The sequence below is a fragment of the Myodes glareolus genome, chromosome 6 (assembly GCF_982192425.1).
Source record: "Myodes glareolus chromosome 6, mMyoGla1.1, whole genome shotgun sequence".
Lineage (NCBI taxonomy): Eukaryota > Metazoa > Chordata > Mammalia > Rodentia > Cricetidae > Myodes > Myodes glareolus.
In genome coordinates this window covers 94,400,521-94,411,679 of record NC_142031.1, presented here as the reverse complement: position 1 = coordinate 94,411,679, position 11,159 = coordinate 94,400,521, and the positions used below count along the sequence as shown (strand labels likewise).

Below are 11,159 nucleotides of genomic sequence, written 5' to 3'. Positions count from 1 at the left end.
TCCCAAGCTAATATTTACCACAGCTTGGTTCAAACAATACTTGCTCCTCTGAGCATCAGCTGATGTACCTGACAGGAAGGGCAATGCAATCCCTTCAGACAGTCACACGGTGTGCTAGCAGTTTAAAAACTCTAAGCATTCATGGAGAGAGGTGTCTAACCCACCACTTGCTAAACTGATTTCTCTACAGAACACAGTGGCGCTATAAGTACAGTTATAGTTTAACTGTATAAAATATACAGTTTCGTCGGCCGCGGTAGCCATCTTTCAGTAACTCGCCAAAATGACAAACACAAAGGGAAAGAGGAGGGGCACTCGCTATATGTTCTCTAGGCCCTTTAGGAAACATGGAGTTGTTCCTTTGGCCACGTACATGCGAATCTACAAGAAGGGCGATATTGTAGACATCAAGGGAATGGGCACTGTTCAAAAAGGAATGCCCCATAAATGTTACCATGGCAAAACCGGAAGAGTCTACAACGTCACCCAGCATGCTGTGGGCATCATTGTAAACAAGCAAGTTAAGGGCAAGATTCTTGCCAAGAGAATTAATGTGAGGATTGAACACATCAAGCACTCGAAGAGCAGGGACAGCTTCCTGAAGCGGGTGAAGGAGAACAACCAGAAGAAAAAGGAAGCCAAAGAGAAGGGCACTTGGGTTCAGCTGAAGCGCCAGCCTGCTCCACCCAGAGAAGCACACTTTGTGAGGACTAACGGCAAGGAGCCTGAGCTGCTGGAGCCCATTCCCTACGAATTCATGGCCTGATGTGCAAAAAGAAATAAAAGACCTGGACTGTAAAGGAAGAAAAAAAATAATAAAATAAAGTATACAGTTTCTGAAATGTGCCTTAAGAAATAACACCACACAGGTTACTAAGATAGTCATTAGCCAAATATACATTTAGCTGCTGTAGGGATAGTTCTAATTGGAGTGGGTAAATCGGGAGAATAAATATTGACTGAGCACTTTTAATGTCTGAGATAGTGTGCAATATTTCTTTTTAATCTTTACAATTCCTTTAAGAAATAATCTGACTGCTATTTTATAGATGCAAATGATGAAGTTCAAGGAAGCAAGAAGTGTCCACAGGCATGAACTAGCCTATTAAACACAAGTGTGTGTCCTTTGGGCTACTAATACCTACTACTGAGCCCAGTACCTAAAAAGCAGAATTACCACACACACATTTATGCCTATTACTCAGAAAGCATATATTTTTGTAAGTTTTCTGAAGAAATCTCTAGAGGAATATTAAAAATTTCTCATGCCTCCAATGAAGATTTGAACAGCATAGGGTGGGCAGAGATGCATGAAAACTTGTACTCCACCAGGAAGTGAGGGCAGAGAACTCTTGTTGAGTCAGATGTCAGACCCATCGAGGAGAAGAGCATGGGTCTCCTGAAGTGACTGGTCTCCAAGTCCAGGGTCAGGACACTACCATTTAGACTGGATGTAGTCTGCCTCATGAGATATTTTTTTTAATTGAAATTGTGCTTTCTTGATTTTTTTTCTTTAAAGAAATAGCACATTCTAAAACAGTGGTTCTCAATCTTCTGAATACTGCAACCCTTTATTAAAGTTCCTCATGTTGTGCTGACCCAAACCATAACATTATTTTTGTTGCTTTTCACAACTGTAATTTTGCCGCTGTTGTAAATTATAATGTAAATATCTGTGTTTCTGATGGCTTTAGGCACCCCCGTTGAAAGTCATTTAAATTCCAAAAGGGTTGCAACCCACAGGTTGAGAACTCTTCTTCTAAACCAATCTTTGAAATATACATAATTCTATATATCATTCATGGTTCATAAATGCTTAAAAGATTTTTGTTGCCTGAGAGCTAAGGTCTGTAGAATAATTTATAGAAAAAATTTCTTGAGGTGAAATTTTCATAGTGCTTTTATTGCGTATTCCGTGTGTAAGGGGTGTTGTACATTGAGGACGCTCTTCTCAGTGTTGCATTTTATACTATAATAAAATTGTGCACTAAAATGATGGAGTGATTTTAGATAATACTGTTGCTAAAAGGTGTTTTGTTACGATTCAGGGTTTAGTCATTTCCTTTAGTGGAGAAAATAATACGAATACGTGTTAAAATCGCATAGTCAGATAAACAGAATGTTTATTTTTTACATGAGTATGATGGATTTCATGACTCAAGTTCCAAATCTCAATTGCAGCAATCTTAAAAGGTATTTAATCAAATGGACTGAAAATAACCCACTGTGATATAATGAGAAACTTATGCTACGAAGAACAGTGAAGAGTACTTCAGTTTCATTGCTCGCACCACAAGATCTCCCTGGTATAGGTTGGTTGCATAATTGCTTATGTTCCTCAGACATCTAACCACTGAATGACTTGAAGCTTTGGTTGTGCCTTGTTCAAGCCCTCTAGTGCATGTCGCCTTGGTGAACAGTCTTACATACAGAGAAAACACACAGAACACATTTTGCTACACTCTACTCAGAAGTCTTCCTGTACAGAAATGTCTCATAGTTAACTTGTTTATGATACATTCATGAAAGGTCTACACATAGCTGCTTAGATTTGTGGCTTCCGAAAGCAGTCACATTGGTGAAAGACTGAATGTCATTCTCTTACGCCATGGAGAGGTATCACTTCTTAGGCGTCGGTAGTTATTCCTTAGAATGTCATAGAAATACTCAAAATTCCTGGTAGTGCGGTTTGGGTATAATTACCTACCCGGTTAAGTTTTCTATCATCTTTCTTTCACCAGCAGCAATGACAAGTTCATGCCTATACTTGTTTCATAGTTAACCTAGATGTACATTCACTACCTTTACCTACGAATTATTTAAGCATAAATTCTAGATGTTTTATGACTCTGATTCAAAATGTTTTAGTGTGGACTTATGTATAGTTAAGGGGAGGATTGGCAACAAATAATGATAAATTAAATATAAAGTTTAACTTACTTTCTTTGATTAAGAAAGTATCCTTTGTATTCATGTTTTCCTATTGGTCTTATGTTTTTATAGTTTATTGATTCAAGTTAGAATTAAATGAAAGTATATTTATTGTGATTAGCCAATGTGTTTCCTCTTTCTCTCCCAGTCTGCAGATCACCTCTTTTTCTTGCACTGTTAAAAAGACACGGGGTCATTTGTATTGTGAATTACTGTAATACTTAGGAGTGACTGAAATTCTGTGACATCATTTAACACATTTCTCTGATCCCAGAATTTCCATTAAGTCGGTGGTTAGAGCTGGAGGCTTAATAGAGTTTAGATTGGATCACTTTGGAAAGACTGTTTCATAGATGTCGGCACATTCATCATTAGACCAAACATTGCTGACTTTTCCTGAGATGTAACTGCTTCTGATGACCAAGGCCTAGTCCCATACTTTATTAAAGTCTGCAAAATGAGGATATTTCATTTCAGCTATTCTGTTGTAGCTGGTATATTTCTGTAATGAAAAGTTCTCCATAATGAACCCTTTGATTATCCCAAAATGTAGTTGATATAGTAAAAAAAAAAATCCTTAATTTTCTTTACTGATTGATTTTTCCTTTTTTGTTTTTGTCAGTTTTCAAATAACGATGTGATACTAGTGTCTTCCAATTATATACTTTATGGTATAATTAAGAATTCCATAAAATGTGAAGATCAGAATCCTCTTCTTGCCCCTGCTATGATTGAGTGATCTCACACACCTGCTATGCCTTTTCCAATGTGATGGACTATTCTTGGAAACCATAAACCTAAACAAAGATACCCAGCCATTAAAAAGAGAACATACCTTTTTTAAAAGCCAAGATTTGTTTTTTATTTATTATTTTTAATTGTGTGTGTGTTTGTGCATGTCTATGCATGTGTGCATGCATGTGTATGTGTGTGTGTATGTACGTGGGTATATATACATGAGAAGGTGCTTTTGGGGACCAGAGTTGGTGGATTCACTTGGGGCTGGACTTACAGGTGTTTGTGAGCTGCTTGATATGGGTGCTGTGACGTGAACTTAGATCTCCTGAAAAAGCTTGACTGCTGAGCCATCTCTCTAGCCCTTTTAAATCACATTATACATCTTAGTATTTGCAAATACATCTTTATTTATGCTTAATTGTCCTCAAAGTGCTTACAATAGCTGTGCTGACTTTTATGTCAAGTTCATACAAGCTAAGGTCATTTGAAGAAAGGAACCTGAATTGAGAAAATACACCAAGCAGTTTATTCTGTGATTTTTTTTAAATTGATAATTTATGTCAGACTTTCCAGTTCATTGTAGGTGTTGTCACTCTTGTGTGTTGTAGTCCTGAAGGGTTTAAGAAAACAGGCTGAACAGACGGTGAGGACCAAGCCAGTAAGCAGCATTCCTTCATGGTCTCTGCTTCCGTTCCTGCTTCAGGTTCCTATCTGAAGTTCCTGCGCTGACTTCCCCCAGTAATGGACTGTTACCCAAAAGTGTCAGATAAAATTAGCCCTTTGCTCTACAAGTTCCTTTTGGTCATGGTGTTTTACCCCAGCAATAAAAACCCTATCTAAGACAGAGATTGGTACCAGGTTCCCTGGATATTTTTGTGACAGTTTTGACAACATGCTTTGGGAGGAATGTGGTAACCTTTGAACTTTGACCTGGGAAAAGCCATTGAGTGCTCAGAGTACAGAGGGCTGTTCTGTGGGAGCTTAGAAGAAAGGAATGCTGAAAGGGAGGCAGATAAAGGAGGCTTGGCTTCTGAGAGTTCACAGAGAACTTGGAGAGGCCTTCAAAGTCTCTTTCAAGGGCATTCATATGGTATTTTGAATTAAGAACCACTCAAGTGAAACCTTTACTTTCCTAGAACAAACATGATGCTTGTTCACTGGAGTTGAGAAATCAGTGGTGAAAAAAAAAATATCCCTGAAGCAAAATCTTTTGAGAAGTTTTTCTTTCAGGTCAGCACATAGAAGCTGTTGTCCAGCAATGGTCATGGCTTAACCTCATGCTGGCAGCTGAACTTGGTAACATGTAACAGCCACCCAGGTGCTACTGGTCTTGAATGCATAAATGGATCACGAAGAAAAGCAGTGGCTGTGCAATGTGTGGGGCCATTAATAAAAGTGCAATCTCGTTTGAAGTTGAACTCCCAGGATTAAAGGGTCATTGCGAGAAGTTGAAGGCTGGCACCGGGTGGCAGTGTAAGTTAGCTCAAAACAAACTTGGTGAAGATGAAGAAGACCAGTTGCAAGGATATCTCAATATTTGGGAAAACATCAGTACTGTGGGATTATCACCAAGGTCAGCAGCAGTTGTGGAGTGTAACCAGCCTGATTCTACAAGTCAATGCATGCTGCTAACAGCAGAGGTAAAGAAATGGAGCCCTTTGAAGCCCAGAAGATCATGAGTGAATCCCTAGCATCTAACACTAAGCTTAAAATGTTGAACTAGGGTTTTGCTTTGGTTTTATTGTTAATGTTTTCTGGTTCTTTCTTCCTTCAGTAAGAGAGTATTTAACTTGTTTTCCATCTTACAGGATCCTACACTTGAGAGACTTTAGATATTTTAGAGATTTCAGATAATGTAAAGAGGCTTGAACTTTCAAAGACACTTTAGATGCATAAAGAGACTGAACTTTCAAAGTGTTTGAATTTTTAAAGACCGTAGAACTTTTAAATTTTTCAGTGATTTGTATTGTGATATTAATATTAATTAGAGATATTGGGGATGGACAAGAAAGGAAAGGTTATGGTGTAAAACTCTAGGATAACTCTAAAGCCATTTCTGACAACTCTGAGGCCATTTCTGAGGTAGTGCTCCCCCCTCCCCTGGAAACCAAGGACCTAACAACCACACATGCAAATACTAAAATGTTGGGAACCTTCCATCTCCCTGAGTCCTTGTGAGTGTTCTACAAATAGAGAACACTCAGTTCCTGAAACTGGGACAAGATAACCCACAGATGTCCACAGATGTTTTGACTCAGTCCCTGGGAAAGGGGCAAAGTAACCCTCAAATGTTTCCTCTTACTCATTGATCTGGCAACTGCTCTCCAGCCAATTATTGGTAATAGCCCTTTGAATAAGCCAATCACAATAGTTAAAGAAGAACCCCCAGACTCCCCCCCCCCCCCGCCCTTGTTTCTGTGGCTTTTTGCTTTTAAAATAGCCTGTACCAGCTATTTGGGGTCTTTCTGGATTCTCAAATGCTGAAAGACCCTGTTGTGACTGAATTAATAAAATCCAGTAACACAGACAATAGGAGCAACAATGAGTAAATGGGACCTCCTGAAACTGAGAAGCTTCTGTAATGCAAAGGACACTGTCATTAAGACAAAAAGGAAAGTTGGGATCAACCTACCCCCAGGATCCAGTAATACTACTCTTGGGAATATATCTGCGATGGTTTGAATGAGAATGGCTCCCACAGTCTCATATATTTGAATGTTTCTTCCCAAATTGGTGGAACCATTTGGAAGGATTAGGAGGTGGATTAGGAGGTGTGGCCTTTTTAGTATAGGTGTGGCTTTTCAGTTTCAAAGCACACAAGATTCCCTGTTAGCTCTCTCGGCCTCTTACTTGTAGATCAGATATAAGCTCTCAGCTACTGCCCTAGCTCCATGCTTTCTTGTCTACTTCTGTGGTCCCCTCCAGGATGATCATGGATTCTACCCCTCTCGGAGATTAAATCCCAAATTCAGTTCCTCATGCTACACAACAAACACTTTGCCTCCTAAGCCATCTTTGCAACCCCCAGTATCATTCATTGTGTATAGTAAATTTTTCTGACTCTAAAATTTTAGCTTATAATCGTGTATTTAATTCCTCATTTATGCACTGTATTTGGTACATCACATTTTCTAGAATCTGTCAAAGAAACCTTTCCAGTCCCCTGCATACTTGTAGACATTACTGTTCCCATAAGGAGCTACAGCTGTTTCTTCCCCTTGATTTTGGGTGATCCGTTCTTTGTACCTGCCTCAGTGAACAAAATGAGACAGAACACTACGTATCACCTGGAAGTTGAGCTACATTCCACCGGGATTTCTCTCAAGACTCTCATGCTAGAATAAACTTTAAAGCATCTTCTCTAGGTATTCTAACCATCAGTCTTGGGTGTGGATTCAACTAGTAGTTAGTCTCAACCAGAATTGAGATTGTGGGATTTTTTCAAAGAATTCATTTTCTTATGTCATATGAACTGAGACAGAGATAACTCTCATGCATAGACTGGCCCAAATATTCACAGTAAGAGCAAATTAACTGCCACTTATGCTACACATATACAAATTATAATAATCCATGCTCTCTATCTCTTATGAATACCCTTTCCTCTTATTTTTAATTGAGAGGCTTGCTGAGTGACAATCAACACCTTAAAAGCTACACAATGTGAAGTTTGCACTCACATAATTTTATGAGTTTTAGGTTATGCTTACACTCTGAACCCCACCAGAATAATATCCTCCATGAAGCTATCTGTAATTCCAGTCATCTCCCCTTCCTCTTTCATGGTCTGTGTGCTCTCCACCTCCCACCCTCCCCTTTCCCCCAATTGCTCTGCCTCCAGGCAATACCATTGTTTTCTGTTAAAAGCTATTAGCTGAATTTGCTAAATATGTGTATTAGTTGAATAATACATTGCACACTTCAGGAAAAGATGTCTCATTTGCTTCATTCAGCATTATTTATTGCAGTTTCATCTGTAATATAGTATTTATTAACAGATTATCCCTAATCACTGGATGATATTCCATTGTATGATCACATTTCTTTACTCATTCACCTCTTATTTCATTTTCCAATTCTTAATTTTTATTTGCTCTAGATAAGGCTGTATTTTCCTAATATACATTTGTCTAAACATGTTTTTATTTCCTTTATGTAAACACATATTAGCGAAACAACTGACTTATATGGTAGGTGTTTGTGCTTAATATCTTAAGAAATTACATACTTTTAAAAGTATTTATTCCTTCATAGTTCAACAATATATAAATTCCACATCTTCTGTATTACTATCAGTATTTGATGATGTTTTTGTTTTTTTTTCATTCTAGCAATTGCATAGTGATATTTCACTGAGTCTTTTTACAATTTTTATTCTTTTTTTGTACACAAGTGTGCATATATGTGTGTGTGTGTGTGTGTATGTGCAATGGAGGCATGTATGTACAGAGGACAACCTTGGGTGTAGTTGCTCCTTGGGTGTCATTAATCTTGTTTTGTGAGTCAAGGTGTTCCATTTGACCAGTACTGTGATTGAGTTAGGCTCTGGGCTAGCATGTTTTTTCTGTCTATGTCTCCCCATGGCTAAGATTACAAGTATGCATCACCACAACCTCTTTTAGGGAGTTCTGGACATTGAACTCAGAACTTCTTGATTTGATCAACTGCTTACCAGTTCAGCTATCTTCTTAGCTTACTTTTCATTATTGTTTTAATACATATTTAATTGTACAAACCAAGGTTTCTTTTTTATTGAAAATAGATTACCCCCTTGTATAATACATCCCAATTACAGTTTCCCCTCCCTCCACTCACAGCTTTCCACCACCTCCACTCTCTCCCATATCTACTTCCCCTCCATTTCCCTTCAGAAAAGAGCAGACCTCCAAGAGACAAAGTCCAACATAGTAAGATACAATAAGGCAAAAGCCTTTATATGGAGTCTGGATAAGGTAACCTGACAGGAGTAAAAGAGTCCCAAGAGTAGGCAAAAAAGTCAGAGCCACACCATTCCCAATGTTAGGATTCCTACAGAAACACCCAACTTCCAGCCATAACATATATACAAGGACCTGCTACAGACCCATGCAGTCACTGTGTTGCCACTTCAGTCTCTGTGAGCCCATGGGAGCCTTATTTAGTTGATTTGGTGGGCCATGTTGTTATAGTATCCAAACCTTCTGAGTCCTACAGTTTTTCCTCCCTTCTTCTTAGGCATCCTCCAAGCTCCAACGTGAAGGGCTGGATGGATTTCTATGATTTCTTCCAATGCACGCCTTGTACTTTCAATGTATGACATGCACTTTCCAACAGACACACAGTTTCAAAACTTTGCTTGACTCTTTAAACACAGGATCATTTTCTCAGAGGGGAGCCTTAGGTATTGTCCTATTTGTTTTTCTCTTGGGACACCTTTCCCCATTGTGACATGTTCTTTCTGCTTATCTTCTACACCTCTTATATTGCATCTTTTTTTTATTTCTCAGGATTTTGAAACTTTCTCTCTTTTATTCTTGTGTACTTTCTGTACTGTGGTCATCTGTTCTTGTGTTTCCAAATTTAGCCTTCAATTATAAAGTTAATTTAATTTGTGTTCTTTTCTTTTCTTGGTTCTGTCTTTCCACAGCTTTGTTTTCCTAATCATATAATTTCCGTGAGCTTCTGAGTAGCCTTTATGTTTTTACTTTGCTTTCTTACCTTCAATAGCTTCAAAACTTAAATAGCTTTCTTACTAATATTTTGACTTTTTTGTGAGGTGGGGGAGAAATGCTATGAGTTTAGAATTTTGTGAGCATGTATTCTGGAAAGCATTTACTATATTTTCTTTCTTGGTTACTTAAAGTTTAAAAACTATTTTTATATATTCATGAGATTTAGTCATGTTATCATTTTATTAATTTTAATGTGTTAATAAGAAAACTTAAACATGCCAGAAAACAAAGGTGATCCTGGAAAGCTCCTCTCAATTCAGGGTTTCAAGGCCTGTCCTGTTGTTTTGATAAATGAATATGGGCAATGAGAGCATCTGCAGCTTCTGAAGTCTGACTCCATGTTTTCTCTCACTGTCATCTAGATTTTCTTCCCCGTTGGCTTATTGCACTATTCTTTCCATGAAACTCTCTTTATACTGGAAGGTGGAATGGTGTCTGGGAGGGAACTTATTTCTTTTCATTTTGAAAGCTCACTTGCTCAGATTGCCCTTGCTTTGTCACAGTGAGCCCAGCGTTCTGCCTTTAGCCACCTGCACCCAACAGAAAACCATGAATCTCTGAACCATATTTTTAGATTATTTCCTTATCACATATTGTGATTTGAGTCTCAGTGGCTTTCAAGGAGGATGTTTTGTTTTCTTGTCCCTCCTCAGTACCAGATGATGTGTCCATTTGCTGGGGTGGTTTGGCCACATCTTTGCATTTGTTTCTAGGCTGATCCACACTCCTACCTTTGATGTACCTGTTGTTTGTGGGCACTTGCAGTTATTTGCCAAGTTATCCTGTCAGATTGAGTTGGATGAAGAGGAGATAATGGATATTGAAAAATTCAGGAAACCACCACTGGAAGCTTAGTATTTTTTTTGGGTTCAAGTTTCTTGGGTTATTATAAAACATGACTAAAGATGACAAGTCAGAAGACTGGATCCTTTGTTCCACATCTATTCCTCCCTGGCAATGCTACATTTTAAAGCCCCATAACATGGACTTCAGTCTCTTCATCAGAAAAAGGAGCAGAGCAGCAAGTGCAGGCACTGCTCTGCTCCTTTTCCTGATGCACTCACTAGGGAGCTGTTGTGTTAGACAGAATCGTTGCATCAGAAGATGCTGCAAAAGTCTAAAATTCTATCCATTCTATAATGTTAGCGGTTGATTCAGACATGATCACTGATTACCATGAGCATCAGTAAATATGCATGATCTGCATTTAATGTGTGCATAGTAATCAGAAAAAGAGAGAGAACTTGTGTTTCTTACTAGAGCAGTAGTTCTCAACTTGTGGGTTGCTAACCCTTTGGGGAGCTAACAATTCTTCCACAGGGGTTGCACATTAGATATCTTGCATATAGATATTTTTATTACTGTCAAGAACTGTGCAGCCTAGTCTTGGATCAGCATATGAGTGCCTGTCCAATGGGCCTCTGTCAGGCAAAGCCCAAAGACGGTCTCTCACTTGACAAGAACTAGTAGACCATGGGGAAGTGCAGGACTTTGCTGAATTCAAGCAGCTTACAGGTTCTTTTCTCTCTCACTATATTGCTGATTCTTTGTGCAGTTTTTAGTTTTGCTTTGTCAGTCACACATACAACAGTTGTAATTTTCCCTAGAAATTCTGTTCTTTCTCGAACATTTTCCCCTAAGATTTAGCAGGTGGCTAATGCTTCCCAAATCCCTTATCTAGAATTACTAACTACAACTCCTAATCCTGGGAACTTTTCTGACAGAAAAGTAGCGAGAGTTAGACACGTATGAGAAAACAGCTCTTGGAACATTAACCAT

The 11,159-nt window shown here is 38.5% G+C and overlaps 1 pseudogene; it reads left to right on the top strand.

The window, feature by feature from the left end:
- The first annotated feature begins 252 nt into the window (after window positions 1-252).
- LOC148121895 (large ribosomal subunit protein eL21 pseudogene) lies at window positions 253-800 on the top strand (annotated as a pseudogene).
- Window positions 801-11,159: the final 10,359 nt, after the last annotated feature.